Source organism: Bos grunniens, chromosome 7 (genome assembly GCF_055505025.1).
Source record: "Bos grunniens cultivar Pamir isolate PY7600 chromosome 7, Bosgru_T2T1.0, whole genome shotgun sequence".
Lineage (NCBI taxonomy): Eukaryota > Metazoa > Chordata > Mammalia > Artiodactyla > Bovidae > Bos > Bos grunniens.
In genome coordinates, this window is record NC_141171.1 from 58,674,501 (window position 1) to 58,701,364 (window position 26,864).

The 26,864-nt window shown below is 40.4% G+C and overlaps 1 long non-coding RNA gene across 3 annotated transcripts in view; it reads right to left on the reverse strand.

The window, feature by feature from the left end:
• Positions 1-21,817: 21,817 nt before the first annotated feature.
• The window catches only part of LOC147369614 (uncharacterized), a 37,270-nt gene continuing 32,223 nt past the window's right edge, over positions 21,818-26,864 (reverse strand). For all 3 annotated transcript variants that reach the window (XR_015167644.1, XR_015167646.1, XR_015167645.1), the window contains one exon: positions 21,818-22,796. This is a non-coding gene — a long non-coding RNA (uncharacterized LOC147369614). The remainder of the gene's footprint in view (positions 22,797-26,864) is intronic.

Here is a 26,864-nt window from a genome sequence, read left to right on the forward strand (position 1 = left end):
TTTTTTTTAAAAAAGCAAAAAATGCTATATATGAAGTCCAGGTAGTCAGGATGGAAAGGAATTTTGTTTTCAACTTGCAAAAAAGACAATAGAAGAAGGAAATCTACACTGATATCTCTCTGGAAGTCAAGGTGCCAAGACCATCTTACACATAATTGTGGTCAGTGGATATCGGGGAAGCACAGGAAAGATGTGAAAAGAACTGCTCTAGGAGTTAAGTGACCTAATTCTAGTTCCAGACTTGTCCTAAACTTGCCACGTGGCCTTAAATAAGTCAGCTTTCTGCTTCACTCTTAAATTAGCCCCTGTCTAAACTGTGGTGATTTAACAAAAGACAGCAAAGATCTCCTCATCTCTATTATTCTTACGGAATAAGGAGTCTTTTGCTAGTTTTAGAATCCTTGGGGCATCAGGGTTTTGTGATAAGAAGGTGTTACATTTTACAGAGCAACATACAACTTCGGTGAAGACTGCCAGTTGTCAATCAGCTATATAGCCTTCACCTTTTCTCTCCGTAAGAGAGAAATTATCACACTAAATAACCACGATTTTGTGGTCACATTCCTGGAGAATAAAAATGGTGTTGTAAGAGTTTGCTCTTAAATAAAATATTTAACCCAGATATTTGTAGTTTGAATCCATGTATTTAACTTAACCACTCCCTTGTCTGTAAAATGAAATGAATTACCACCATGCCTTAATATTGTCTCTGGCTTAAAGCAGAGGGGGGAAAACCTTTTTGGTCAGCAATACAGGAGAATTAGAGAATGTTTGCCTTATTTAGTCATGGTCTGGCCGAGTCATTCCCATTGACATTGTTTGGAATGAAAACTTTACCAGATGTTCACTTAAATGAGCTAGAGAGATTAATTATCAGTCCTACCACATTATCTTGAAGGGTGGGTATAATCATCTTCAAGGAATTTCCTGAAGCCAGACACAAAGGTTGCTGATTATAATTACAGCTAAAGCTTTATGAAGCACACACAATGTACCCAGCGCCACTCTAAGCACTTCGTGTGTATTAATTCATTGAGTCCCACGGTACTCCCTGGAGGAAGGTACTAACGTTATCCTTTTGCAGAAATGAAATCACTCAGTTAGTAAGCAGTAAAGGCAGGATTTGAATTAGGAACATTGGCCCAAAGGCCTATGCTTTTAAAACTACACTATACCCATTGACCTATACTACACCCTGTTTCTGACCCAAGGTGATGTTAAGACTTGAATGGATTAGGCTTGTTAATAATCTATAATTGGTGAAGAGGAATCTGAACGACTGTGAGTAGGAAAAAATATAATGCCTGACCTGAGGGAAGGAAGAACACTAAATTTTAGAGAAAACATTTATATACCTGGTCAGAATCTCTTAAACAACATATCTACTGTTCATTCATCTTTTAGAATAATTTGAGGAATGCAAGGAGAATATAAGGGGAATTGAAGGTTAGACCTCTAGCTTTTGCCTGCATAAGATATCTGGAATGTTTTGTTGGTATGATCAAAGCCGAGCAGATAATGTTGGTTGATGCTTCTTGGTTAACCTTAAGAAGAAGCAAAAAGCTGTCAGATTTTCCTCATTTCCAATGGAATCCCAACTATTTCTTTGTTCTTGGGGTTTGTTGGAAGTACTGTACTGGTTGACATTGACATTCTTCTGAGCTTAATGTCTGAGAGCTCCCTTATCTTTTGTTAGCATGTACTCTCCAACAATACAAGGATAGCATAACACGTAATCTATCCATTTAGGTTTTGAAATAACAGAGTGGTTTGAAAAGGGTGTTGGTTCTGGATGGGGAGATTTGTAGAGATCTGAGACTGAGAACTTGTAATGTATTTGAACAGCATATACTCATTTCAGATTCAATCCCCTATTTTTCCTCCTAAAGACTGTGTTAAAGATATTTTTATTACAGCATATTTTTTTCTTACTCCTCTCTGTGAAGGTTTTCAATCCATTTGCATGCAACACAAGCTTTCATCTATATAATTAGGATCCCAGAAACTTGCAGCAGTTGGCTGTGACATTCGCATATAACCAATTTTGTCAGTTCAAGCATCATGACATGACATTAAAAACATCGGTAATGGAATAAGAAAGATTGCAAGGGAGGTAGCTTTGACATGAGTTAAATATTGTGCTAATTACAAACAACTAGAGAAATTGAAACTCAGATTAAGACTTTAATTAGCTAAAATATAGCCTATCTTCAGAGTAAAAAAAATCATCTCTATTGTGTCTCCTTCTAAATACAGAATTTCTCCAATAAGAAATAATTTGTCTCCTATCACCTGAAATTTTTTTTCCTTTTAAAGAATGTATTTTTCTACTATTAAAAATTTATACATTATCAATGAAAACAGAGAAAAGTAGAAAGATTACCCAAGGTCTCACTACTTTCACACGTTGATAATACTTCTATTTAGTTATAATTATGCTCAGCATATAAATGCCACATCCTTCATTTTAAAAGCTGAGCATTAAATTGTATTTTTGTGTATAAAACTGTAACTTTTAATGGTTTTCATAGTAATCTTCTGAGTGGATGCTCTATAATTTAACTACATATTCCCAGATTCTTAAATTAACAATGTTTCCAACTTTTCAATTCTAATAAATATTAGCTCAGTATTCATCTTTATGCCTAAACATTTTCCTTTTTTAGGATTATTTCTTTGGATTAGCTTTCCTCAAATGGAATCACTACTCAAAAATGTTGTATTCTAAAGTTTATTGCAGATAAACACACTTTATCAGCTTACACTAACTTCCTGCAATAAATTCACTGACAATACACTGTTAATTGGTTTGTCCAGTTCCAAAGATAAGGTCTGGAAAGCAGAAAACCGCTGTTCCCTGAAAGAATTCTAAATTCTCCTAGTGCTTTAACCAGAGTTTCTGAAATTTCCACATGTGACTTTACCTTCTTGCTTTGGCATGTATTTCTGTCATGAACTTAAGTCTTGGAGTTTATTTACTGGAAAGTTCTGACTTTGATAGTGGGTTCTTTCCACAATGATGAATTTCCTCTTGTGGCTTTAGCTTTCTGCCTCCTCTCAGTGAGGGTGAAAAGTAGATACTGTGATTATTTCCTCACAACTATTCTATGTCTTTTCTGTATAAATCCTTTGGGGGACTGGACCTACTACCAAAGCGGCAGAGGTGGTCCCTGATTGAACATAAGTGACCTTTTTCTTGTCTACCACGCTGTTGAAACCACTCTGGTCATGTCACCATTGACCTCCATTTTGTTAAATCTAATAAGCAATTCTTGACCCTCATCTTGCTGACCTCTCAGCAGCATTTAGCATAGTTAATTACTCCTTCCATTTTGACATACTTTCTTCACTTGGCTTGTAGGATCAAATCAAGTCAGGATCTAATCAAGAAAACAGAAACTATTCTTACTATTTGACAAGAGGGAATTTAATTCAGGGCCTTGATAACATAGGTGACCAAAGAGCTGAAAAGGAGAAAGTGACAAAACCAGAGATGGGCAACAGAAGAAATACAGAACCAACCTTGGCTGGAGGAACAAAGAGTAGAGGAGGAGCTTGCAGGACCCTGGAGAAGGTAGCATCATGGAGGGTTTGTCTGGGAAAAAGCTGGAGCCAGGACACAGGTATGGCCACAACCAGAGACACCACCCCCGAGAAGGAGAGGAAGTCCCTGGTTTCTCCCTTCTCCTTCCCTCCAAGTTTCCATCAGTGCTCTTTATAAACTAATCTCTGCTAGAAACAAACTCCATGATTTGTTTTCCATGATTCCATCAGAATCATGGAAAAGAGGCTTGCAGCGGTCAATTCCACTGCCATACATATTGAAGAAGAAGGGGAGGAGAGATGAACGAGGGTCAGTGGGGCCAAGGCTGCCACCACAGATTGCTTTATCTCCTGCTTTCTGAGTAACTCCTTCTCTGTGTTTCTACTGGTTCCTCTTCTTCTTTCTGCCCTTTTAACAGTGAGGTTCTCCAAAGGTCAGTCCGTGTTCCACTTTCTCTTCTACCTATCCCTGAATGCTTAACAAACTCACTCCCAAATCCTAAATTGTTTGGAACAACAAATACGGTCACCTCTTGTGATTCTGTGGGTTGACTGGGCTCAGCTGGTTTGTGCTCTCTTGAGACCTTTCATGAAGTATGTGGTGAACCCTGTGATGTGTTGATCAGATCCTGCTTCAGAAATGAAGACCTTATTTTCAGGGAAAGCCTCAGTTTATGGGGGGGGGTCACCTTACCCAAGGTCTCACAGCCTTTCTTGAGTAGCCTGTACCCAAGGATTGGTTAATATAGGGACTATAAAGCACCACCCCTTCATCCCAACTTGGGAAAGATACAAGGGATCATCTCATCCTCAGAGCTCCCTAAAGCATCAGTTGAGGTCCTGAGGGAACTGCTTAACAGTTTGATTTCTCACTTTGTCAACCCTGCCTCCCACTCTTCCCTTCTAAACATTCCACAGCATATATCCCCAGGGCACTCCCTAATGGAAATTATCTGTCTCAGAATCTACTTTCTGGGGAACCCAACCTACAACATGGTTGCACTCAGATGGTGCTTGAGCCTGGAGTCATCTAACAGGTTGGCTGGGTCGGACATCTACAATGCCTTACTCACATAGCTGGCACTTGATCCTGATTATCAAATGGGACTATGAACTGGAATACCTAAACATAGCCTTTCCATATGACTTGGGTTTCCTCACTGTGGCCACTGGGTCCCAAGTGAGAACATTCCAAATTAAGTGTTGAATGAGCCTGGGTATATTGTTACTTCCCAGAACATTACTTCTATTGGTCAAAACAAGTCACAAAAATTCAGAGAGGAGTATTAGACTTTCCTCTTGATGTGAGAAACAGTATTCGTGTACAAGGAAGAAAGAAAGAGTAGAGGGTTTCTTTTAAACTGGCCATTACATCTTTTCCTCTAGATCACTCATTTAAAACTCCTCTTGTCATGATCTTTTAGGATTTGAAATAGCTCAACTGGAATTCCAAAACCTCCACTAGCTTTGTTCGTAGTGATGCTTCCTAAGGCCCACTTGACTTCACATTCCAGGATGTCTGGCTCTAGGAGAGTGATCATACTATCTTGATTACCTGGGTCATGAAGATCTGTTTTGTATTGTTCTGTGTATTCTTGCCATCTCTTCTTAATATCTTCTGCTTCTGTTAGGTCCATACCATTTCTGTCCTTTATTGTGCCCATCTTCGCAGGAAATGTTCCTTTGGTGTCTCTAATTTACTTGAAGAAATCTCTAGTCTTTCCCATTCTATTGTTTTCCTCTATTTCTTTGCACTGATCACTGAGGAAGGCTTTCTTATCTCTCCTTGCTATTTTTTGGAACTCTGCATTCAAATGGGTATTACTTTCCTTTTCTCCTTTGTTTTTTGCTTCTCTTCTTTTCACAGCTATTTGTAAGGCCTCCTCAGACAGCCATTTTGCTTTTTTGCATTTCTTTTTCTTGTGGAAGGTCTTGATCCCTGTCTCCTGTACAATGTCATGAACCTCCATCCATAGTTCTTCAGGCACTCTGTCTATCAGATCTAATCCCTTGAATCTATTTCTCACTTCCACTGTATAATCGTAAGGGATTTGATTTAGGTCATACCTGAATGGTCTAGTGGTTTTCCCTACTTTCTACAATTTAAGTCTGAATTTTGCAATAAGGAATTCATGATCTGAACCACACTCAGCTCACAGTCTTGTTTTTGCTGACTGTATAGAGCTTCTCCATCTTTGGCTGCAAAGAATATAATCAATCTGATTTCAGTTTTGACCATCTAGTGATGTCCATGTGTAGAGTCTTCTCTTGTGTTGTTGGAAGAGGGCATTTGCTATGACCAGTGTGTTCTCTTGGTAAAATTCTATTAGCCTTTGCCCTGCTTCATTCTGTATTCCAAGGCCAAATTTGCCTATTAGTCCAGGTGTTTCTTGACTTTCTACTTTTGCATTCCAGTCTCCGATAATGAAAAGAACCTTTCTTGGGTGTTAGTTCTAGAAGGTCTTACAGGTCTTCATAGAACCATTCAACTTCAGCTTCTTCAGCATTACTGGTCAGGGCATAGACTTGAATTACTATGATATTGAATGGTTTGCCTTGTAAATGAACAGAGATCATTCTGTTGTTTTTGAGATTGCATCCAAGTACTGCATTTCAGACTCTTTTGTTGCCTATGATGGGTACTCCATTTCTTCTAAGGGATGAAATGATCCATTTCTACTACTTGCCCACAGTAGTAGATATAATGGTCATCTGAGTTAAATTCACCCATTCCAGTCCATTTTAGTTCGTTGATTCCTAAAATGTCGATGTTCACTCTTGCCATCTCCTGTTTGAAAACTTCCAATTTGCCTTGATTTGTGGACCTAACATTCCAGGTTCCTATGCAATATTGGTCTTTACAGCATTGGACTTTGCTCTATCACCAGTCACATCCATAACTGGGCATTGTTTTTGCTTTGGCTCTGCCTCTTCATTCTTTCTGGAGTTATTTCTCCACTGATCTCCAGTAGCATACTGGGCATCTACCAACCTGGGGAGTTCATCTTTCAGTGTCCTATCTTTTTGCCTTTTCATAGTGTTCATGGAGTGCTCAAGGCAAGAATACTGAAATGATTTGCCATTCCCTTCTCCAGTGGACCACATTTTGTCAGAACTCTCCATTATCACCCATCCATCTTGGGTGGCCCTATGGATGACATGAAACTATGAAACTATGCCATGGCTCATAGTTTCATTGAGTTATACAAGGCTGTGGTCCATATGATCAGATTGGTTAGTTTTCTGTGATTATGGTTTTCAGTCTGTCTGCCCTCTGATGGAGAAGGATTTCAAATCCTAAAAGATGATGCTGTGAAAGTGCTCAATATGCCAGCAAATTTGGAAAACTCAGCAGTGGCCACAGAACTGGAAAAGGTCAGTTTTCATTTCAATTGCAAAGAAAGGAAATACCAAAGAATGCTCAAACTACTGCACAATTGCACTCATGTCACACACTAGTAAAGTAATGCTCAAAATTCTCCAAGCCAGCTTCAACAGTACGTGAATCATGAACTTCCAGATGTTCAAGCTGGATTTAGAAAAGGCAGAAGAACCAGAGGTCAAATTGTCAACATCTGTTGGATCATCAAAAAAGCAAGAGAGTTCCAGAAAAACATCTACTTTTGCTTTATTGACTATGCCAAAGCCTTTGACTGTGGGGATCACAACAAACTCTGGAAAATTGTTAAAGACATGGAAATACCAGACCACTTGACCTGTCTCTTAAGAAATCTGTATGCAGGCCAGGAAGCAACAGTTAGAACTGGACGTGGAACAACAGACTGGTTACAAATCAGGAAAGGAGTACATCAAGGCTGTATACTGTCACCCTGCTTATTTAACTTATATGCAGAGTACATCATGGGAAACGCTGGACTGGAAGAAGCACAAGCACAAGCTGGAGTCAAGATTCCCAGGAGAAATATCAATAACCTCAGAGATGCTGATGACACAACCCTTATGGCAGAAAGTGAAGAAGAATTAAAGAGCCTCTTGATGAAAGTGAAAGAGGAGAGTGAAAATGTTGGCTTTAAACTCAACATTCAGAAAACTAAGATCATGGCATCTGGTCCCATCACTTCATGGCAAGCAGATGGGGAAACAGTGTCAGACTTAATTTTGGGGGGCTTTAAAGTCACTGTAGATGGTGATTGCAGCCATGAAATTAAAAGACCCTTACTCCTTGGAAGAAAAGTTATGACCAACCTAGACAGCTTATTAAAAAGCAGAGACATTACTTTGCCAACAAAGGTCCATCTAGTCAAAGCTATGTTTTTTCAGTAGTCATGTATGGATATGAGAGGTGGACTATGAAGAAAGCTGAGCGCCAAAGAATTGATGCTTTTGAACTGTGGTGTTGGAGAAGACTTTTGAGAGTCCCTTGGACTGCAAGGAGATTCAACTAGTCCATCCTAAATGAAATCAGTCCTGAGTATTCATTAGAAGGACTGATACTGAAGCTGAAACTCCAATACTTTGGCCACCTGATGCGAAGAGCTGACTCATTTGAAAAGACCCTCTGATGCTGTAAAAGATTGAAGGTGGAGGAGAAGGGGACGACAGAGGATGAGATGGTTGGATGACATCACTGACTCAATGGACATACATTTGAGTAGACTCCGGGAGTTAGTGATGGACAGGGAGGCCTGGCGTGCTGCAGTCTATGGAGTCGCAAAGAGTCAGACACGACTGAGTGATTGAACTGAACTGTCATGATCACCATTAATCTCCATAATGCTAAATCTAATGCTGTATTTTCAGTTGTAATCTTACTTGACCTCCCAGCCGGATCTCTCACTTTTTTGACAGGCTCATGACTCCTAAATTTTTAATCCTCTTCAGTCCACTCTTACAATCTATAGATTCCTACAAGCAACTATATGCCAATAAAATGGACAACCTAGAAAAAATAGTCAAATTCTTAAAAAAACTACAATCTCCCAATGCTGAACCAGGAAGAAATAGAAAATATGATCAGACCAATTGCTGCTGCTGCTAAGTCGCTTCAGTTGTTTCCGACTCTGTGCAACTCCATAGACAGCAGCCCACCAGGCTCCGCCGTCCCTGGGATTCTCCACGCAAGAACACTGGAGTGGGTTGCCATTTCTTGGCACTGCAGTGGGTTGCCATTTCTTGGGTTGCCCTTCTCCAATGCATGAAAGTGAAAAGTGAAAGTGAAGTCGCTCAGTAGTGTCCGACTCTTCATGACCCCATGAACTGTAGCCTACCAGGCTCCTCTGTCCATGGGATTTTCCAGGCAAGAGTACTGGAGTGGGTTGCCATTGCCTTCTCCAGATCAAACTAATTACAAGTACTGAAATGGAATCTGTAATTTAAAAATTCCCAGCAAACAAAAGTTCAGGACTAGATGGTTTCACTGGCCAATTCTATCAAACATTTAGAGAAGAGTTAATGCCTATCCTTCTGAAACTATTTCAAAAATTGCAGAAGAAAGAATATTCCCAAACTCATTCAATGAGGGCACCATCACCCTGGTACTAAAACCAGACAAATATACCACACACACACACACATGCACAAAGAAAATTACAGGCCAATATCACTGATGAACATACATGCAACAATCCTCAACAAAATACTAACAATTCGAATTCAGCTATTCATTAAAAGGATTATACACCATGATTAAGTAGGATTTATCCCAGGGATGCAAAATTCTTCAACATATGTATACCAATCAGTGTGATATACCACATCAACAGACTGAAGAATGAAAACAGTATGATCATCTCAGTAGATGTAGAAAAAGATTTTGACAAAATTCAATACCCATTAATGATTTAAAAAAATAAGAAACTCTCCAGAAAGTGGACATAGAGGGAAATGATGTCACATAATCAAGCCCATATATGACAAACCTACAGTTAACATCAAAGTCAATGGCAAAAACTTGAAACTATTTCCTCTAAGATCAGGAACAAGAGAAGGATAGTCACTCCCACCACTCTTACTCAACTTAGCTTTGGAAGCCCTAGCCATGGCAATCAGAGAAGAAAAAGAAATAAAAGGAATCCACTCTTATCTACTCAGTCTATTTTCCTGTATGCCGGGTATGACCCAGACATACCTTCAACAGATTTTCCTTGATTGTCTCAAAATATCCTGATACAAGGAAATGTACTATATTAGCCAAAGAGAGTTATGTCATATAACAAAGCTAATGATATAAAATTGAATACAGAGACTTCCCTGATGGCCTAGTGTCTAAGACTCTGCACTCCCAGTCCAGGGGGCCTGGGTTCAATTCCTGGGTGGGGAACAAGAGCCCATATGCCACAAGTCTCCCATGCCACAGTGAAGACCTAAGATCCTGTGCGCCACAACTAGGACCGGTGCAGCCAAATAAATAAATAAGTAAATATTTAAAGATTAATGTAAGATTTTCATGTTCTTAAAATCCTATTGCCGGTCAGGCCACTAGCAATGATCACCAGCCAATTTCTCTGCAGGTCCTCACACTGCCACCATTTTGTTACTCCGTTTTATCCTCTCTTTAGTATATTCTTTTCATCTCTTCAATCTATATAGTCAAACCCCATATGTGCATTTCTGAGCTTTTTCTCCATTACTTTACTTTTTCAGATTGCTCTAGAAAACTTCTAAAAATTCTTCTTTTGGATGGAGAATTATTTAGTTCTTTTGATCTGATTTCTTGGCCTTTTAGTCTATCTCTTGGGGTCTCTATTTTCCCAGACCAAATGGATAATTATGGTGTTTTGTTAACATTGCAGTCTATTAACCTGATCAAACTCTTAGCCATTGCTTCTTCATACCAGTCTTTCTTTAAGTGGACAAAGGCATGTATTAAGTGACAAGAGCTGCTATAACAAAGAAATCACAAAATGCATAATGGCTCAAATAAAAAAGACGTTAATTTCTTGCCCATATAAAACTCTCAATAGGTGTCTCTTCTTCAGGGTGATACAAATTCTTTCCATTCCATAGCTCTGTTACCTTCAACACATGGCTTCTCAGATTGCTGTCCTTTTTTAGCATCAAGTCAGGAGAAGGAGAAGAGCAAAGAAGATGAGAGCTGGGAGATTTTTATGAGCTAATCACACATAACCACAAGGCAGCCTGGAAAACATTTTCTAGCTGCAGACCCTAAAGAAGAGAATACGATTCTGGAGACTGACTTGCAGTCTCTGCCCCTGGGCAAGATGGAACTCTGTTCTCTTTTGCTATGAATTGGGTCATCTCTCTTATATCAAAATAAGGGAAACAAAAAGTAGCTTAAATGATGGAAGCAGACGCAGTTTCTGTGATTTTGAGATGTTAGGAAACCTGTCCTCTGATTAAACATACAAGAGGAAATGTGGCATGAAATAGGTTTTGAGTGACTTCAGATGCAATGGGACCAGGGAAGGGGCAGAAGCAGGAGATCAAGGTTCATATGGACCAGTAAGAGGAAAAAGGGGAAAGGAAGAGCTGTCTACCTGCATCAGTGGCCCCAGGGTATTACTTTGCCTTTATCTTGCCTTCTATTTATAAATCCTTTGAGTTCAAAGCACTCAACTTTGCAATTGTTCCCTGTAAGAGATAAAGTAGGAAGGATGTGATTTCACAAGCTGGGGAAATGGGAATTTCAAACAGGTTGATGTCATGCAATAAGGGACTCTGGACAAGAGTCTAAGCTTCCTTGTTCATTTTATGTATGACTAAATACTCTGTGTGTGTGTGTGTGTACGCAGCAGGGGTTTATGCTTGAGCCCCAAGTCCCTCTTTCTTTTCTGTGGCTAACTCCATGTTCTTTGCTGAGAAAGTTGATGGGATTTGACCCAAAGGGAGTTGACATTTTCTTATCATCTTTTAAAATTCTTTCTTTTTGGAGCATGCTGGATAACTGACAAATTGTATTCCACTTAAGCTACTTTTTTTGTCTTCAAGCAGTTAAAAACGTTTTCTGTCTTCTGCATTCCCATTTTTACTCTTCAACACCAAGTTCACTGGCTCATGGCTGTATTTACAGAGGACTTCCCTGGTGGCAGATGGTAAAGTGTCTGCCTACAATGTGGGAGACCCGGGTTCAATCCCTGGGTCGGGAAAATCTCCCGGAGAAGGAAATGGCAACCCACTCCAGTATTCCTGCCTGGAAAATCCTATGGACGGAGGAGCCTGGTAGGCCTACAGTCCATGGGGTCACAAAGAGTCGGACATGACTGAGTGACTTCACTTTCACTTTCTATCTACAGATATGGCTCTCGCTCAGATTATCAGAGGGCAGGAGAGATAAGAAGCAGGTGGCGAGCAACACTTTCCTGACTTTCAAATACGCGACCTCCCCCTCACTAAATTTCAGGTATGGAAAACAAAGGGATAGCTTGAAGATTTTAAACTACATGTTGGTAAGGACAAATATTAATGATGGGTATTAAAATAATATGAACAGGTGTTCATGCGCCTACATACAGTCCTACATTGGCTGCTCCTTCCGTCCCTGATGTGGGAGCTAGGATTTCACATGCCTTGTGGCCAAAAAACCAAAACACAAAACAGAAACAATATTGTAACAAATTCAGCAAAGATTCCAAAAATGATCCACATCCAAAAAAAAAAAAAAATCTTAAAAATAAGATGAACAACATGCTAACATTGTTTCTACAAGCTCAAGGTTTCACCCTTAGGATGACCCTAGCCCCTTTAAAGTGACTGCCTGAGAAAACGTAAGCCTGTCAAAAGAATTTACTGTTTGTTTCATCAACACCTGAAGACCGGGCCCCTGTCCCCAGCCTCTGTGGGAGGGGAGGAGCCCCACTTCTACACACAGTGTCATTAACAAACCAGGTGGGTTTCATCTGGACCAACCCCGCCTTCCTGGTTTTTGTAATTTTCCATTTCCCTGGCTGTACTGGGCCCCCGCTCACTACCTGCCCTATTCCCTCAACCTCCCTTTAGAACCCTCAGTCTCCTCTGTACAAACCAAAGCTGAATTTTGTCCACACTTTGTGTGTGATAGTCGCTCTGTCATGTCGGACTCTTTGTGACCCCATGGACTGTAGCCCGCCAGATTTCTCTGTCCATGGGATTTTCCAGGCAAGGATACCAGAATGGATTGCCATGCCTTCCTTCTGACACTGGAGTCTTCCTACTGCAGTAGGCTATTACTGACTAAAATCTGTCCTTACCACTTTAACTAGTGTCGGGCTTATCTGTGACAAAGAACAGAGCTGCCCTAGAACCCACATTGCCCTTTCTAATCCTGAGCCCTTCAGTGAACCCCAGGATGTTATCTTTGGGGACCAGCGTTAACCCAGAGCACTATGGTCATGTTGAGTCCAGTGACTCAGGCTGCTGGCACTTTCTACTCTCTTTGTCCTTTCTGGAAAGTGAAAGCTTAGTGCTGTGACGATAGTTTCTACCCCTCTTGGCAGCAACAAGAGAAGGGCTCATGGGCAGCTTTCAAAGTGCTTGCTGGGACACCTCTCTAAATATATCCTCCGAGGCCTGCCAGGTTTCCCGGGCTTGCCACATGAATTCAGCCTTTTAAGTCTCAGTTCAGTTCAGTCACTCAGTCGTGTCCGACTCTTTGCGACCCCATGAATCGCAGCACGCCAGGCCTCCCTGTCCATCACCAACTCCCAGAGTTCACTCAGACTCACATCCATTGAGTCAGTGATGCCATCCAGCCATCTCATCCTCTGTCGTCCCCTTCTCCTCCTGCCCCCAATCCCTCCCAGCATCAGAGTCTTTTCCAATGAGTCAACTCTTCACATGAGGTGGCCAAAGTACTGGAGTTTCAGCTTTAGCATCATTCCTTCCAAAGAAATCCCAGGTCTGATCTCCTTTAGAATGGACTGGTTGGATCTCCTTGCAGTCCAAGGGACTCTCAAGAGTCTTCTCCAACACCACAGTTCAAAAGCATCAATTCTTCAGCGCTGAGCCTTCTTCATAGTCAAACTCTCACATCCATACAGAGGCTCTTTATCAAAGGTATTTATTCATAGGAACTCATTAGGCCTTTTAAAAAACATAGAAATATATCATATTAGTTGTTAGACAACAGGATGAAAAGGAAATGGGGTATAGTTAATTTTGATGGAGAAGAAGAAAGAAACATGATTTTTTGGATATAATGAGGAGGAAGGTGATGGACAGCCAAGATCATTATTAGATGCCTAAGTAAAGGGGGCTGTCAATCGGCAAAGGAGATTTCTTTTTTAAAAAATATAAACAGCCTTATTTATATAATTCATATATATCACATAGTTCACCCATTTCAAGTATATAACCCTATAGCTTTTAGCACTTCACACAATTGTGCAACCGTCACCCCAATAAATTTTAGAACATTTTCATCACCCCCCCAAGAAGGCTTTTATTCATTAATATTTGCTTCCTATTTTCCCCAACCCCCTGCAGTGTTAGACAACCAATAATCTACTGTCTGTCTCTGTAATTTGCAGCAAAGGAGTTTGGGTTTCATTTGGTTTTTTAAATTTTATCTTATTATTTTAACCATGTTTATGTATACAGTTGAGTTGCACTAAGTACATTCACATTGTTGTTCAATCATGACCATTCAATTCCAGGATTTTTCATCTTCCCAAACTAACACTCTGTACCTCTTAAACAGTAACTCCCATCCCTTCTCTAGCCTTTGGCCTTGGCAACCACCATTCTATTTTCAGTCTCTATGGATTTGACTACTTTAGGTGCATCATAAAATTGGAATCAGACAGCACTTGTTCTTTTGTGATTGGCTTATTTCACTGAGCATAACATCTTCAGAATTCGTCTGTGTTGTAGCATGTGCCAGAATTTCTCTCCTTTTCAAGGTTTGATAATGTCCCATCGCATAGATACACCACATTTTGCTTATTCAGTCATCTGCCAATAGACACTTGGGTTGTTTTCATCTTTTGGCTATTATGAATAATGGTGCTATGAACACGGGCATACAAATACTTGTTTGAGATTCGGCTTTCAGTTCTTTCTGGTAGATACTCATAAATGAAATGGCTGGATTACATGTTAATTCTACATTTAGTTTTTTGAGGAACTTCTGTACTGATTTCCATAAGGCCACATCATTTTTCATTCTAGCAGCAATGAACAAAGGTTCCAATTTTCCAACATCCTTGATAACACTTGTCATATTCTGTTTGATTTTTTTTCTTTTTTTAGTAATAGCCATCCTCATGGGTCTTAGAGGGGTATGTCATTATGGCTTTAATTTTATTTACATTTCCCTAACATGCAGGTCAGGAAGCAACAGTTAGAACTGGACACGGAACAACAGACTGGTTCCAAATAGGAAAAGGAGTACATCAAGGCTGTATATTGTCACCCTGCTTTTTTAACTTATATGCAGAGTACATTATGAGAAATGCTGGGCTGGAAGAAGCACAAGCTGGAATCAAGATTGCCGGGAGAAATATCAATAACCTCAGATATGCAGATGACACCACCCTTATGGCAGAAAGTGAAGACGAACTAAAAAGCCTCTTGATGAAAGTGAAAGAGGAGAGTGAAAAAGTTGGCTTAAAGCTCAGCATTCAGAAAATGAAGATTATGGCATCTGGTCCCGGCACTTCATGGGAAATAGCTGGGGAAACAGTGTCAGACTTTATTTTTTTGGGCTCCAAAATCACTGCAGATGATGATTGTAGCCATGAAATTAAAAGATGCTTATTCCTTGGAAGGAAAGTTATGATAGCATATTGAAAAGCAGAGACATTACTTTGCCAACAAAGGTTCATCTAGTCAAGGCTATGGTTTTTCCAGTAGTCATGTATGCATGTGAGAGTTAGACTGTGAAGAAAGATGAGCACTGAAGAATTGATGCTTTTGAACTGTGGTGTTGGAGAAGACTCTTGAGAGTCCCTTGGACTGTAAGGAGATCCAACCAGTCCATTCTGAAGGAGATCAGCCCTGGGTGTTCTTTGGAAGGAGTGATGCTAAAGCTGAAACTCCAGTACTTTGGCCACCTGATGCAAAGAGTTGACTCATTGGAAAAGACTCTGATGCTGGGAGGGACTGAGGGCAGGAGGAGAAGGGGACGACATAGGATGAGATGGCTGGATGCCATCACCAACTTGATGGACGTGAGTTTGAGTGAACTCCTGGAGTTGGTGATGGACAGGGAGGCCTGGCATGCTGCAATTCATGGGGTCGCAAAGAGTCGGACACGACTGAGTGACTGAACTGAACTGAACGATTAGTGATGTTGATCATATTTTCATACACTTACTGGCTATTTGTATATCTTTTCTGGACAAATGGTTATTCAAGTCCTTTGCCCATTTTTGAATCACATTGTTTAGTTTTTGTTGTTGCTGAGTTGTAGGAATTATTGACATATTCTGGATATTAATACCATATCAGATATATGATTTGCAAATATTTCCTCCTATTTCATAGGTTGCCTTTTTACTATGATGGACTCCTACAAGTCATGAAAGTTTAAAATTTTTCTGCAGTCCAATTTATCTGTTTTTTCTTCCATTGCTTCTGCTTTCGGTGTTATTTCTAAGAAATCCTTGGCCGCTGCAATGGTGCAGAGCGCAGCAGAGAGGAGCTACCCCGTGCCCGAGGGCAGGGGCAGCGGCCGAGAAGAGCTACAAATTCTGACTGAAATTGAAGAAAGTGGTGAAAACCACTAGACCATTCAGATATGACATAAGTCAAATCCCTTATGACTATAAAGTGGAAGTGAGAAATAGATTTAAGGGACTAGATCTGATAGACAGAGTGCCTGATGAACTATGGATGGAGGTTGGTGACATTGTACAGGAAACAGGAATCAAGACCATCCCCAAGAAAAAGAAATGCAAACAAGCAAAATGGCTGTCTGAGGAGGACTTACAAATAGCTGTGAAAAGAAGAGTAGCAAAAAGCAAAGGGAGAAAAGGAAAGTAATACCCATTTGAATGCAGAGTTCCAAAGAATAGCAAGGAGAGATAAGAAAGACTTCCTCAGTGATCAATGCAAAGCAATAGAGGAAAACAATAGAATGAGAAAAGCTAGAGATCTCTTGAAGAAAATTAGAGATACCAAGGGAACATTTAATCCAAAGATGGGCACAATAAAGGACAGAAATGGTAGGGACCTAACAGAAGCAGAAGATATTAAGAAGAGGTGGCAAGAATACACAGAAGAACCGTACAAAAAAGATCTACATGACCCAGATAATCATGATGGTGTGATCACTCACCTAGAGCCAGACATCCTGGAATGTGAAGTCAAGTGGGCCTTAGGAAGCATCACTATGAACAAAGCTAGTGGAGGTGATAGAACACCAGTTGAGCTATTTCAAATCCTGAAAGAGGATATTGTGAAAGTGCTGCACTCAATATGCCAGCAAATTGGGAAAACTCAGCAGTGGCCACAGGACTGGAAAAGGTCAGTTTTCATTCCAATCCCAAAGAAAGACAATGCCAAAGAATGCTCAAACTACCGCACAATTGCACTCAGCTCACACACTAGTAAAGTAATGCTTAAAATTCTCCAAGCCAGGCTTCAAGAATACGTGAACTGTGAACTTCCAGATGTTCAAGCTGGTTTTAGAAAAGGCAGAGGAACCAGAGATCAAATTGCCAACATCCGCTGGATCATCGAAAAATTTCTGCTTTATTGACTATGCCAAAGCCTTTGACTGTGTGGATCACATTAAACTGTGGACAATTCTGAAAGAGATAGGAATACCAGACCACCTGATCTGCCTCTTGAGAAACCTGTATGCAGGTCAGGAAGCAACAGTTCGAACTGGACATGGAACAACAGACTGGTTCCAAATAGGAAAAGGAGTTCGTCAAGGCTGTATATTGTCACCCTGCTTATTTAACTTATATGCAAAATACATAGTGAGAACACTGGGCTGGAAGAAGCACAAGCTGGAATCAAGATTGCCGGGAGAAATATCAATAACCTCAGATATGCAGATGACACCACCCTTATGGCAGAAAGTGAAGACGAACTAAAAAGCCTCTTGATGAAAGTGAAAGAGGAGAGTGAAAAAGTTGGCTTAAAGCTCAACATTCAGAAAACGAAGATCATGGCATCTGGTCCCGTCACTTCATGGGAAATAGCTGGGGAAACAGTGGAAACAGTGTCAGACTTTATTTTTTGGGGCTCCAAAATCACTGCAGATGCTGACTGCAGCCATGAAATTAAAAGATGCTTACTCCTTGGAAGGAAAGTTATGACCAACCTAGATAGCATATTGAAAAGCAGAGACATTACTTTGCCAACAAAGGTCCGTCTAGTCAAGGCTACGATTTTTCCTGTGGTCATGTATGGATGTGCGAGTGGACTATAAGGAAAGATGAGCACTGAAGAATTGATGCTTTTGAGCTGTGGTGTTGGAGAAGACTCTTGAGAGTCCCTTGGACTGCAAGGAGATCCAACCAGTCCATTCTAAAGGAGTTCAGTCCTGGGTGTTCATTGGAAGGACTGATGTTGAAGCTGAAACTCCAGTACTTTGGCCACCTGATGCAAAGAGCTGACTCATTTGAAAAGACCCTGATGCTGGGAAAGATTGAGGGCAGGAGGAGAAGGGGATGACAGAGGATGAAATGATTGGATGGCATCCCCGACTCGATGGATTTGGGTATGTGTGGACTCCTGGAGTTGATGATGGACAGGGAGGCCTGGCATGCTGCGATTCATGGGGTTGCAAAGAGTCAGACACGACTTAGTGACTAAACTGAACTGAACTGAACTAAGAAATTGTTACCAGAAGCAATGTCATAAAGTTTCCCTCTGTGTTTTTTTCTAAGGGCGTTATAGTTTTAGCTCTTATGTTCAGGATTTTGATCCATTTTGAGTTAATTTCTGTGTGATATAAGGTAAGGGTCCAACTTCACATTTTGCCTGTGTGTATCCAGTTTTTTCAACACTAATGTTGAAAGAAAAGGAAATTCTTAAGGGAAAAGTTAATTTTTTTTTTTTTAGGTCCTTTGAAGCAGAGCCTGTAGCAAGAACTTATTTATAGATAGCTTATTTGCAAATGATCTGAGGAAGCAGGAGTTAGGAAAAAGGAACACTGATGCAACGGAGGATAAAAATCCAGAATAAAGGTATGTTATGGAGGTTGCTGCCATAAATGACAGAGGCTTGGTTCATAGCAGCACTATTTACAGTAGGCAAGACATGGACACAGCCTAAGGGTCCATTAACAGATAAATGGACAAAGAACATATGGTGTATATATAAAATGGAACATTAAATATTACTCAGCCATAAAAAGAATGAAAAAGTGCTCTTTGTAGCAGCATGGACAGATCTAGAGATTATCAAACTAAGGCAAGTAAGTCAGACAAAGACAACCATCATGGTATCATTTATATGTGGGATCTAAATAATAGTACAAATGAACTTACTTCCAAAACAGAAACAAACTCACAAATACAGAAAATAAACTCACTTTTACCAAAGGGGAAGAGGTGGAGGAGGGATAAATTGGGAGTATGGGATTAACCGATACTTACCCCTACGTATAAAATAGAGAAACAAGCATTTACTATATGCACAGGAACTTTGTTCAATGTCTTATAATAAACTATAATGGAAAATAACTGAATAATATATATAAATATAAGTTTTAAAAAAGAAAGCAAGTGATCAATGTCATGTAGGAGATAGGTACAGAAGGAAGAGGTTTCTGGTAATGAGTAATAAGTGTTTCACAAGAAAGGTCATAGGCAGGCTGGGTCTTGAAAATGACGTTTATTTGTTGATTCATTCAAAAAATACTTATTGATAGCCTTTTGTGCACCAGACACTTTTCTAGGAGCTTGGGATTCTGTGGTGAGCAAACAGAAATAGTCCCTGCCCTTCTTATACTCTAAAAGAAAGACACAATGATATATAAATTCATTTATCAAATTAATAAGCAAGATAACATGAGAGTGGTAAGCATTACCAAGGAAACGAAAGATAACAATAGAGTGTCTAGGTGGGACTGGGGATATGGCTGTGGACAGAGTGATCATTAAATTCCCTAAAGAGAACACATTTAAGTGAAAATCTGAATTGTAATAAGAATGTGTCTACCCCTTAACAATCAGAGACTAAGAGAAAATGCGAAGCCCACAAGTAGAGGAAGGGCTTGCAGCTTTAATGATGGAAATAAGCCAGTGATTCTGCAGAGTAAGAGCCAGAGATGGAAGAAGGCTATGCAATGAAGTCAGATGCATGGGCTCGGGCCAGGTCACACAAGACCCAGAGGACCGCCCACCCAGTAAGGCCTTTGGACTTAATCTTTGTACCAGGAAAGTCACTGGAAGGTTTTAAGCAGGAGAGTGAACTAATATAATTTATGTGTTAAAAGCTCATTCTGACTGCTGTAACAAAAATAGTTCAGGCAGGATGGGAGCAGGAGGTCTGAGCCAGTGCTGAAGCTCCTGCAGATGTCACTCAGGTTAGACCTGGGGATGACTTGGTCCAGGCTGGTGGCAGTAGAAATAGAGAGGAGGGAAAGTTTAGGATTTAATGTTGCAGGTGGGCTTGAAGACGGCCTTGGAGGCATGGACTGAAGTGCCAAGTCAGGCAAGAGGCTTTAAGGAAATGAGGCTTTGTTCTCCTTGAATGGTTTAAGAGGGCCATTGACAAGCACATGATGGAGCTGTGGCTTTGAAAGAGATCAAAATGGTGAACACTCGCTGCAAAGAAATAAGACTTAATTCTGTAGGCAATGGGGAGTGATTGAAGCTTTTTTTAAACAAAAGGGTGATAGAAACCAAGCTGCATTCTTGGTCTTGTCACCATTGGGTCAAAAAGCTCATAAATTTAACCAGAAAAACAACAATAGTGTATGTGTGTATGCATGTGCGTGTGCGTGTGCGTGTGCGTGTGCGTGTGTGTGTGTGTGTGTGTACTTAAGCAGGGAAGTAAAAGCAACTTGGACAGTAAAGCCAGTGAACTTCTTCAGAGGTTAATTTACTTCTCTGTTTATTGATGTTGCTATGGTGATGCTAAAAGCCTAGCCAGGAGGACAGAGAACAGTTGACTGTCTCTGCACTTAATAATCTGATTTTATGTAAGACATCGAGAAAGAATGCAATAACTCAGGGCCTTTGCTGTGAGCATTAAAAGAAACCAGATGAGGCTGAGCTCATATCCTTCCCAGCCACAACAGTGCCCCTCCTTGGGTGCTGGGTTTCAGGCCCAGCTGTTTGGCACTACCCAGCCTGACATTTGGAGGAACTCACCCTGAATTTTGCCCCTCTCTCCCTTTTGCTCCCTCAAACTGGAATATTGCTAACAGCCCACAAAGTGAAATAAAACCACAAGGAAATAGAAAAGGAATTCTGCCTATAAAAGGGGATTTGCAAAGGGAAGCTGGTTTCATTGGTAGATGAAAAAGACTCCCTCCCAGAGTACTAGTTGATATGGCCCTGAGCGTGGGTCTTGGAGAAGCTGCAGATTTTTATTTAGATTTGGATTTTTCTACTTTCTTTCAGGAAGCTGATGTTTGGAAGCTGGTGGTCAAGGTATTTTTTCTCCTTAATTAGAAACACATTCTTTCTGTTGTTGTTTATGATAAAACCACTGAATTTTTCCCTTTTCCTCAGAATCATAGTAAGGTTGTGTTCTCTAACTAGATTTTTGGATGTGAGCAGTAAAAATCAAAAAGGGACCTTCTATCATTCTAAATTCTAAACTCTGAACATCACAGATTTTAAAATTATATCTCACTTAAACCTCTTAGCAATCACAGAAAATATTAGTATTATCCTAATTTCATAGATTAGCAAGCTAGGGCTTCACTGGTGTGGGGGCTTCATTGTTACGTGTGATGTGATTTGAGCAATAACAAGAAAGGATACTGCCATTCTAAAATAGCAGGGACTAGACAGTTTTATATGCAAAAGTTTTCTTTTGCTCAAACATTAGAGGATTTCAAGAATGTTTCAAAGTCCAGTGCAAAATTAAGTTCCAACCTCATAGCTTTGACTACCTGTATTTAACAGAGTGAGCACTCCCTTTCTCCCAGTCTGTGATGACTTCATAGAATCACAATATCCATAGCCTGTGCCAGAACCAGATTCTGAATCAAAATGATGTATACACACTTAAAATCTGATGAAACTATCCTGATTTTCAAAGGCTAACATATTCAACATAAGCCAGAACTATTTTTAAGATAAACATCTCCTCCAGGTTAATTTTCCATTAGTAAAGAAAAAATGTTGTAAAGCACAACAATAAGAACTTCTATATGATCATCTTCTTTTATAGTCTATCAGGAGGGGATCTTAAAATGAGCATATTCAAAGTATATGCAAGGCAAGAAGTAGAATGCCCATCTATAATGAGTACAAAGTGATATATTGATCATTTTAAAGTGCTCACTTTATCAACAGAGGAATAGATAAATAAGACATGGCATACATATGAAATGGAATATTACTCAACCATAATAATGAAATTTTGCCGTCTCTAACAATATAAATGGACTTAGAGGGTATTATGTTAGGTGAAATAAGACAGAGAAATAGAAACAGAAATGAATCTATGACATCATTTCCATGGAGAATCTAAAATATAAAACAAATGAAATAATATAACAAAACACAAACAGACAGACCCACAGATACACAGAACAAACTAGAGATTACCAGTAGAGAGGAGGAAGGGGGAGGGGCATATAAGGATGGAGGATTAAGAGGTACAAACTACTATGAATAAAATAAATAAGCTAAAAGGATATAAATATGTACAACACAGGGAATATAGCCAATATTATATAATAACTATAAATGGAGTATAACCTTTAAAATTTGTGAATCAATATATTGTACACCTGAAACGTAGAATACTGTACATCAACTATACCTCAATAATAATAATAATAATAAATACTCATTGAGGAGCTATTACACAGTTTGCATAGTCAGATACACTTGGTGAAGATATCCCACGGGGTGATCACTGGCTTGGTGAAGGGCAAAGTGGGGCAAAGTGGGTTTTTCCAAGAGTATGAAGAAGTGTCAACTTAAACGTCTCTTCTTTAGGGAGGATACCCCTGATACTCTGAGCACTGTCCCTTGATATGTTAATATCACACTCTCACCCTCAAAGTTTCATTCACAGCATTTGTCACAAATTTAAATGATTATTTAGGTGAAAATTCATTAATGAATATCTCTGCACTGCAACATAAGGTCCATGAGATGATGCTTGTCCTTTCACTTTCTGAAGGAATCCAGATGTTTATTTCAATGTTGAACATATGTGAAGATGTCAGTTAGGTTTTATTGAATGATTTGACAGAAGGGAAAATAATTTACCTAAAATAATAAAAAAACAAAACAATAAAAAGAGTGAATTCACTGAAAGTGAGTCTAGATAAAATCATTTCCAAATTTTTGATATTAAAGAAAATGGTCCTTTATGATAGAAGCTAAAATTTTAATTACTCTGGGAAAGTGTGTGATGATTTCAAGCCCCTATGAATTCAGTCATACCTTTATAAGGTTTTGTATTTTGTTGTGGTTCTGAAACAGGAGGGAAAGTGGTAGGAACAACCTTTAAAAGAATGACATGACCATCATCAGTTCAGTTCAGTTCAGTAGCTCAGTCGTGTCCGACTCTTTGCGACCCCATGAATCGCAGCATGCCAGGCCTCCCTGTCCATCACCAACTCCCAGAGTTCACTCAGACTCATGTCCATCGAGTCGGTGATGCCATCCAGCCATCTCATCCTCTGCCGTCCCCTTCTCCTCCTGCCCCCAATCCCTCCCAGCATCAGAGTCTTTTCCAATGAGTCAACTCTTCACATGAGGTGGCCAAAGTATTGGAGTTTCAGCTTTAGCATCAGTCCTTCCAAAGAACACCCAGGGCTGATCTCCTTTGGAATGGACTGGTTGGATCTCCTTGCGGTCCAAGGGACTCTCAAGAGTCTTCTCCAACACCACAGTTCAAAAGGACATGACAAAAACTGGTCAGGACCAACTATGTCCAAGATGGCTGAATATTCTGCTTTCAGTGTGTCTTGAGCCTCACGGTAATATGCTCATTATAATAAATTAGCATCTAAATGACATATACCAAGAGAGTTCTCAGGCTAACCATAAAAGGCCAAAAAGTGAGCAGTGGTCCAATTCCAGGGAATCTCCACCCCTTCACCCAAATAATTTGAATAATTCTCACATTCATTAGCCTATGAGGTTATATCCCCCATAAAAACTAATGACTCCATATTCTGGGGCCTCTCACTCCTGAGATGACTCATACTCTGTCTATGGAGTATGTTTTCTTCTAAATAAACCCATTTAGCTATCACTTTGCCTCTCACTGAATTCTTTCTATGATAAGACAGCAATAACCTGAGCTTCATTAGGTCCTGAAACCAGGTGTGTGATCTCAACTAAAAGACCATGGGTTCAAGCCCCAATCTGAGTTCCACGGTTTTAGTTTCAGTTCTATTTACACACATTTGGAAAATAACAAAGTTTCTGTACGTGACATGTGATTTATCCTATCTGCAGACAAGCATACACATTTGGTGTTCTTTTCCATAGCTGCTTGGATACCAAGCACTGTCACTCACAGTCTGGGAACTAGACTTATGCCAACTGCTCCCTAAAGTTCTGAGGTTTATATGTTCAGTGTTTGGCAGCAAGTGAATAAGAAGACTTACTACTCAATGATTAGTACAACCAAAATCTTGAGGATGCCTTCTAGCCTTCAGCACTGCACAGTAGATAATGGCCCTGTGCTCCTGGCCACATGATGTGAAGAGCCGACTCATTGGAAAAGACCCCAATGCTGGGAAAGATTGAAGGCAGAAGGAGAAAGGGATAACAGAGGACAAGATGGCTGGATGGCCTCACCGACTCAATGGATATGAGTTTAAGCAATCTCCAGGAGTTGGTGAAGGACAGGGAAGTCTGGCATGCTGGAGTCCATGAGGTCGCAAAGAGTCGGACATGACTAAGCGACTGAACAACATGCTCTTGAGGATTCTTAACAGTAACACAGGTATCTGATAAGAAGGGAGTGGGAGTGAAGGAGCAAATACCCTCACCTCTACCTTTATCACATCCTATTGCTGCTTCCCATGGGCCAAACCCAACAGAAGCCAGTTGGTGAGGGAGTCTGGACAATACAACCTAAAGACATCAGCATCTCAAGGCACAGACTAGCTCAGAGAAGGGCATAGAATGGATCTAGTGATGCTGTGAAAGTGCTGCACTCAATATGCCAGCAAATTTGGAAAACTCAGCAGTGGCCACAGGACTGGAAAAGGTCAGTTTTCATTCCAATCCCAAAGAAAGGCAATGCCAAAGAATGCTCAAACTACCACATAATTGCACTCATCTCACACACTAGTAAAGTAATGCTCAAAATTCTCCAAGCCAGGCTTCAGCAATATGTAAACCGTGAACTTCCTGATGTTCAAGCTGGTTTTAGAACAGGCAGAGGAACCAGAGATCAAATTGCCAACATCTGCTGGATCATGGAAAAAGCAAGAGAGTTCCAGAAAAACATCTATTTCTGCTTTATTGACTATGCCAAAGCCTTTGACTGTGTGGATCACAATAAACTGTGGAAAATTCTGAAAGAGATGGGAATACCAGACCACCTGATCTGCCTCTTGAGAAACCTGTATGCAGGTCAGGAAGCAACAGTTCGAACTGGACATGGAACAACAGACTGGTTCCAAATAGGAAAAGGAGTTCGTCAAGGCTGTATATTGTCACCCTGCTTATTTAACTTATATGCAGAGTACATCATGAGAAATGCTGGACTGGAAGAAACACAAGCTGGAATCAAGATTGCCGGGAGAAATATCAATAACCTCAGATATGCAGATGACACCACCCTGATGGCAGAAAGTGAAGAGGAACTCAAAAGCCTCTTGATGAAAGTGAAAAGGAGAGTGAAAAACTTGGCTTAAAGCTCAACATTCAGAAAACGAAGATCATGGCATCCAGTCCCACCACTTCATGGGAAATAGATGGAGAAACAGTGGAAACAGTGTCAGACTTTATTTTTTGGGCTTCAAAATCACTGCAGATGGTGACTGCAGCCATGAAATTAAAAGACGCTTACTCCTTGGAAGGAAAGTTATGACCAACCTAGATAGCACATTCAAAAGCAGAGACATTACTCTGCCAGCAAAGGTCCATCTAGTCAAGGCTATGGTTTTTCCTGTGGTCATGTATGGATGTGAGAGTTGGACTGTGAAGAAGGCTGAGCGCCGAAGAATTGATGGTTTTGAACTGTGGTGTTGGAGAAGACTCTTGAGAGTCCCTTGGACTGCAAGGAGATCCAACCAGTCCATTCTGAAGGAGATCAGCCCTGGGATTTCTTTGGAAGGAATGATGCTAAAGCTGAAACTCCAGTAGTTTGGCCACCTCATGCAAAGAGTTGACTCATTGGAAAAGACCCTGATGCTGGGAGGGATTGGGGGCAGGAGGAGAAGGGGACGACAGAGGATGAGATGGCTGGATGGCATCACTGACTCGATGGACGTGAGTCTGAGTGAACTCCGGGAGTTGGTGATGGATAGGGAGGCCTGGCGTGCTGCGATTCATGGGGTCGCAGAGTCGGACATGACTGAGCGACTGATCTGATCTGAGTGGGGCAAATGTGTGGTATAATCAGAAATATATCTAATCTTTGTCCTGGGTTCTTGGCACAAAGCTCCCCAAATCCTTGTAATTTCCTAAGTGATAAGATTATTCTTTGTTATTCATGACAAGCCTTTTCAATCACACCTGAGTTTATGTTAATGAGGTGATACAGTGAGGTCCCAGCAAAACCTCAGGATGGGGCTGGTCACCAAAAAGATCAAGTAATTGGAACTTTTAGTCCTAACCATTGACTTCTGGGAAGGGGAGGCGTGCTGGAGAGTAAAAGATGTACAAAAATTCAAGAACAGCAAGATCTGATGAGGTCATGGGTTGATGAACACTTGGAGATGGTGGGAGAGTGGTATGTCTAGAAAATGCATGAATACTCCATAGACCTGTCCATACAACTTTCCTTGTGCATTTATCCCTTCCATCTGGCTGCTCCTGAGCTATATCCTTTTATAATAAACTGGCAGTCTAGTGAGCAAATGTTTTCCTGAGTTCCGAGAACTGCTCTACCAAATATTAATAAATTGAAAGCAAGGTAGGCATCATAAGAACCTCAGATTCAAAGCCCCTAGGTTAGAAGGTGGAAACCTGGAACATGAGATTTCCATTGGCAGGAGGGGGGGAACTGTCTTGTATGACTGAGCCCTTAATCTGTGGGATCTGATGCTCTCTCCAGGTAGACAGTGTCAGAATAGAGTTAAATTGTAGGACACCCAGGGGCATTGCAGAATTGCTTGATGTGTGAAAAAGCCACAGGTCTGGTATCAG